Source organism: Neltuma alba, unplaced genomic scaffold (genome assembly GCF_004799145.2).
Source record: "Neltuma alba isolate B1F8T4 unplaced genomic scaffold, ASM479914v2 tig00013753_pilon, whole genome shotgun sequence".
NCBI classification, from domain to species: domain Eukaryota; kingdom Viridiplantae; phylum Streptophyta; class Magnoliopsida; order Fabales; family Fabaceae; genus Neltuma; species Neltuma alba.
The window spans coordinates 1-4,471 of NW_021637891.1; the positions used below are offsets into that span (position 1 = coordinate 1).

Consider the following 4,471-nt stretch of genomic DNA (forward strand, 5'->3'; position numbering starts at 1 on the left):
TATATTACACCCGCACGAAAGTCTGGATGCTAAAACAAGGGCGCAACAGGGCGGCTTCCCATGGGTTCCCATTTCAGCGGTACTCCCGCCTCGGCCGCTTAGCTGTGAGCCCGGACTCGCACGGATTTTGGGTGGCAGAAAAGAGGGGCGCAACACGAGGACTTCCGAGGAGGTCACCCATCCCAGTACTACTCTAGCCCATGCACGCTGAATTGCAGAGTTCCAGTGGGATCCGGTGCATAATGCTAATATGATCGCACCCGGCAGGAGAGGCGCAATCATTGGTTATATGAGACCCGCACGAAAGTCTGGATGCAAAAACAAGGGGTGCAACAGGGCGGCTTCCCAGGGGGTCACCCATCCCAGCGGTACTCCCGCCTAGGCACGCTAAGCTGTGAGCCCGAAACTCGCACGGATTTTGGGTCGCAGAAAAGAGGGGCGCAACACGAGGACTTCCTAAGAGGTTACCCATCCCAGTACTACTCTAGCCCAAGCACGCTGAATTGCAGAGTTCTGATGGGATCCGGTGCATTAGTGCTGGTATGATCGCACCCTACAGGAGAGGCGCAATTATTGGTTATATTAGACCCGCACGAAAGTCTGGATGCAAAAACAAGGGGCGCAACAGGGCGGCTTCCCAGGGGGTCACCCATCCCAGCGGTACTCTCCCGCCTAGGCACGCTTAGGTGTGAGCCCGGGACTCGCACTGATTTTGGGTGGCAGAAAAGAGGGTCGCAACACGAGGACTTCCTAGGAGGTCACCCATCCCAGTACTACTCTAGCCCAAGCACGCTGAATTGCAGAGTTCTGATGGGATCCGGTGCATTAGTGCTGGTATGATCGCACCCGGCAGGAGAGGCGCTATCATTGGTTATATTAGACCCGCACGAAAGTCTGGATGCAAAAACAACGGGCGCAACAGGGCGGCTTCCCAGGGGGTCACCCATCCCAGCGGTTCTCCCGCCTCGGCACGCTTAGCTGTGAGCCCGGGACTCGCACGAATTTTGGGTCGCAGAAAAGAGGGGCGCACACGAGGACTTCCCACGAGGTCACCCATCCCACTACTCTAGCCCAAGCACGGTGAAGTGCGGAGTTCTGATGGGATCCGGTGAATTATGCTGGTATGATCGCACCCGACAGGAGAGGCGCAATCATTGGTTATATTAGACCCGCACGAAAGTCTGGATGCAAAAACAGGGGCGCAACAGGGCGGCTTCCCAGGGGTCCCCATCCCAGCGGTACTCCCGCCTAGGCACGCTAAGCTGTGAGCCCGGGACTCGCACGGATTTTAGGTCGCAGAAAAGAGGGGCGCAACACGAGGACTTCCTAGGAGGTTAGCCATCCCAGTACTACTCTAGCCCAAGCACGCTGAATTGCAGAGTTCTGATGGGATCCGGTGCATTAGTGCTGGTATGATCGCACCCTACAGGAGAGGCGCAATCATTGGTTATATTAGACCCGCACGAAAGTCTGGATGCAAAAACAAGGGCGCAACAGGGCGGCTTCCCAGGGGGTCACCCATCCCAGCGGTACTCCCGCCTAGGCACGCTTAGTTGTGAGCCCGGGACTCGCACGGATTTTGGGTGGCAGAAAAGAGGGTCGCAACACGAGGACTTCCTAGGAGGTCACCCATCCCAGTACTACTCTAGCCCATGCACGCTGAATTGCAGAGTTCTGATGGGATCCGGTGCATTAGTGCTGGTATGATCGCACCGGCAGGAGAGGCGCAATCATTGGTTATATTAGACCCGCACGAAAGTCTGATGCAAAATAAGAGGGGCGCAACAGGACGGCTTCCCAGGGGGTGACCCATCCCAGCAGTTCTCCCCTCCCAGGCACGCTTAGCTGTGAGCCGGGACTCGCACGAATTTTGGGTGGCAGAAAAGAGGGGCGCAACACGAGGACTTCCCAGGAGGTTACCCATCCCATACTACTCTAGCCCAAGCACGCTAAACTGCGGTTTTCCGGTGGGATCCGGTGCATTAGTGTTGCTATGATCGCACCCGGCAGGAGAGGCGCAATCAATGGTTATATTACAACCCGCACGAAAGTCTGGATGCTAAAACAAGGGGCGCAACAGGCGGCTTCCCATGGGTTACCCATTTCACACGGTACTCCCGCCTCGGCACGCTTAGCTGTGAGCCCGGGACTCGCACGGATTTTGGGTGGCAGAAAAGAGGGCGCAACACGAGGACTTCCTAGGAGGTCACCCATCCCAGTACTACTCTAGCCCATGCCTGCATGGGCTAGAGTACTGGGATGGGTGACCTCCTAGAAGTCCTCGTGTTGCGCCCCTCTTTTCTGCCACCCAAAATCCGTGCGAGTCCCGGGCTCACAGCTAAGCGTGCCGAGGCGGGAGTACCGCTGAAATGGGTAACCCATGGGAAGCCGCCCTGTTGCGCCCCTTGTTTTAGCATCCAGACTTTCGTGCGGGTGTAATATAACCATTGATTGCGCCTCTCCTGCCGGGTGCGATCATAGCAACACTAATGCACCGGATCCCACCGGAACACCGCAGTTTAGCGTGCTTGGGCTAGAGTAGTACTGGGATGGGTAACCTCCTGGGAAGTCCTCGTGTTGCGCCCCTCTTTTTCTGCCACCCAAATTCGTGCGAGTCCCAGGCTCACAGCTAAGCGTGCCTGGGCGGGAGAACCGCTGGGATGGGTGACCCCCTGGGAAGCCGCCCTGTTGCGCCCCTCTGTTTGCATCCAGACTTTCGTGCGGGTCTAATATAACCAATGATTGCGCCTCTCCTGCCGGGTGCGATCATACCAGCACTAATGCACCGGATCCCATCAGAACTCTGCAATTCAGCGTGCATGGGCTAGAGTAGTACTGGGATGGGTGACCTCCTAGGAAGTCCTCGTGTTGCGACCCTCTTTTCTGCCACCCAAAATCCGTGCGAGTCCCGGGCTCACAACTAAGCGTGCCTAGGCGGGAGTACCGCTGGGATGGGTGACCCCCTGGGAAGCCGCCCTGTTGCGCCCCTTGTTTTTGCATCCAGACTTTCGTGCGGGTCTAATATAACCAATGATTGCGCCTCTCCTGCCGGGTGCGATCATACCAGCACTAATGCACCGGATCCCATCAGAACTCTGCAATTCAGCGTGCTTGGGCTAGAGTAGTACTGGGATGGGTGACCTCCTAGGAAGTCCTCGTGTTGCGCCCCTCTTTTCTGCGACCCAAAATCCGTGCGAGTCCCGGGCTCACAGCTAAGCGTGCCTAGGCGGGAGTACCGCTGGGATGGGTGACCCCCTGGGAAGCCGCCCTGTTGCGCCCCTTGTTTTTGCATCCAGACTTTCGTGCGGGTCTAATATAACCAATGATTGCGCCTCTCCTGTCGGGTGCGATCATACCAGCATTAATTCACCGGATCCCATCAGAACTCCGCACTTCACCGTGCTTGGGCTAGAGTAGTACTGGGATGGGTGACCTCCTGGGAAGTCCTCGTGTTGCGCCCCTCTTTTCTGCGACCCAAAATTCGTGCGAGTCCCGGGCTCACAGCTAAGCGTGCCTAGGCGGGAGAACCGCTGGGATGGGTGACCCCCTGGAAGCCGCCCTGTTGCGCCCCTTGTTTTTGCATCCAGACTTTCGTGCGGGTCTAATATAACCAATGATTGCGCCTCTCCTGCCGGGTGCGATCATACCAGCACTAATGCACCGGATCCCATCAGAACTCTGCAATTCAGCGTGCATGGGCTAGAGTAGTACTGGGATGGGTGACCTCCTAGGAAGTCCTCGTGTTGCGCCCCTCTTTTCTGCCACCCAAAATCCGTGCGAGTCCCGGGCTCACAACTAAGCGTGCCTAGGCGGGAGTACCGCTGGGATGGGTGACCCCCTGGGAAGCCGCCCTGTTGCGCCCCTTGTTTTTGCATCCAGACTTTCGTGCGGGTCTAATATAACCAATGATTGCGCCTCTCCTGTAGGGTGCGATCATACCAGCACTAATGCACCGGATCCCATCAGAACTCTGCAATTCAGCGTGCTTGGGCTAGAGTAGTACTGGGATGGGTAACCTCTTAGGAAGTCCTCGTGTTGCGCCCCTCTTTTCTGCGACCCAAAATCCGTGCGAGTCCCGGGCTCACAGCTTAGCGTGCCTAGGCGGGAGTACCGCTGGGATGGGTGACCCCCTGGGAAGCCGCCCTGTTGCACCCCTTGTTTTTGCATCCAGACTTTCGTGCGGGTCTCATATAACCAATGATTGCGCCTCTCCTGCCGGGTGCGATCATATTAGCATTATGCACCCGATCCCACTGGAACTCTGCAATTCAGCGTGCATGGGCTAGAGTAGTACTGGGATGGGTGACCTCCTAGGAAGTCCTCGTGTTGCGCCCCTCTTTTCTGCCACCCAAAATCCGTGCGAGTCCCGGGCTCACAGCTAAGCGTGCCGAGGCGGGAGTACCGCTGAAATGGGTAACCCATGGGAAGCCGCCCTGTTGCGCCCCTTGTTTTAGCATCCAGACTTTCGTGC

The 4,471-nt window shown here is 57.2% G+C and overlaps 8 non-coding genes and 6 pseudogenes across 8 annotated transcripts; 7 read left to right on the forward strand and 7 right to left on the reverse strand.

Annotated features, from left to right (window-relative positions):
- Window positions 1-144: 144 nt before the first annotated feature.
- Window positions 145-262, reverse strand: LOC114739066 (uncharacterized; annotated as a pseudogene).
- Window positions 263-435: 173 nt separating this feature from the next.
- LOC114739072 (5S ribosomal RNA) lies at window positions 436-554 on the reverse strand. The gene has a single exon (XR_003739579.1). It is a non-coding gene; the product is annotated as a 5S ribosomal RNA (ribosomal RNA).
- A 175-nt stretch (window positions 555-729) lies between these two features.
- LOC114739074 (5S ribosomal RNA) lies at window positions 730-848 on the reverse strand. The gene has a single exon (XR_003739581.1). It is a non-coding gene; the product is annotated as a 5S ribosomal RNA (ribosomal RNA).
- Window positions 849-1,021: 173 nt separating this feature from the next.
- Window positions 1,022-1,135, reverse strand: LOC114739070 (uncharacterized; annotated as a pseudogene).
- Window positions 1,136-1,305: 170 nt separating this feature from the next.
- LOC114739063 (5S ribosomal RNA) lies at window positions 1,306-1,424 on the reverse strand. Its single transcript, XR_003739577.1, has one exon. It is a non-coding gene; the product is annotated as a 5S ribosomal RNA (ribosomal RNA).
- A 172-nt stretch (window positions 1,425-1,596) lies between these two features.
- Window positions 1,597-1,715, reverse strand: LOC114739064 (uncharacterized; annotated as a pseudogene).
- Window positions 1,716-1,887: 172 nt separating this feature from the next.
- LOC114739069 (uncharacterized) lies at window positions 1,888-2,005 on the reverse strand (annotated as a pseudogene).
- A 462-nt stretch (window positions 2,006-2,467) lies between these two features.
- Window positions 2,468-2,586, forward strand: LOC114739065 (uncharacterized; annotated as a pseudogene).
- A 172-nt stretch (window positions 2,587-2,758) lies between these two features.
- LOC114739062 (5S ribosomal RNA) lies at window positions 2,759-2,877 on the forward strand. The gene has a single exon (XR_003739576.1). It is a non-coding gene; the product is annotated as a 5S ribosomal RNA (ribosomal RNA).
- Window positions 2,878-3,050: 173 nt separating this feature from the next.
- LOC114739060 (5S ribosomal RNA) lies at window positions 3,051-3,169 on the forward strand. Its single transcript, XR_003739574.1, has one exon. It is a non-coding gene; the product is annotated as a 5S ribosomal RNA (ribosomal RNA).
- A 173-nt stretch (window positions 3,170-3,342) lies between these two features.
- On the forward strand, window positions 3,343-3,461 carry LOC114739061 (5S ribosomal RNA). Its single transcript, XR_003739575.1, has one exon. It is a non-coding gene; the product is annotated as a 5S ribosomal RNA (ribosomal RNA).
- A 172-nt stretch (window positions 3,462-3,633) lies between these two features.
- On the forward strand, window positions 3,634-3,752 carry LOC114739071 (5S ribosomal RNA). The gene has a single exon (XR_003739578.1). It is a non-coding gene; the product is annotated as a 5S ribosomal RNA (ribosomal RNA).
- A 173-nt stretch (window positions 3,753-3,925) lies between these two features.
- LOC114739073 (5S ribosomal RNA) lies at window positions 3,926-4,044 on the forward strand. Its single transcript, XR_003739580.1, has one exon. It is a non-coding gene; the product is annotated as a 5S ribosomal RNA (ribosomal RNA).
- A 173-nt stretch (window positions 4,045-4,217) lies between these two features.
- LOC114739067 (uncharacterized) lies at window positions 4,218-4,335 on the forward strand (annotated as a pseudogene).
- The last annotated feature ends 136 nt before the right edge of the window (window positions 4,336-4,471 follow it).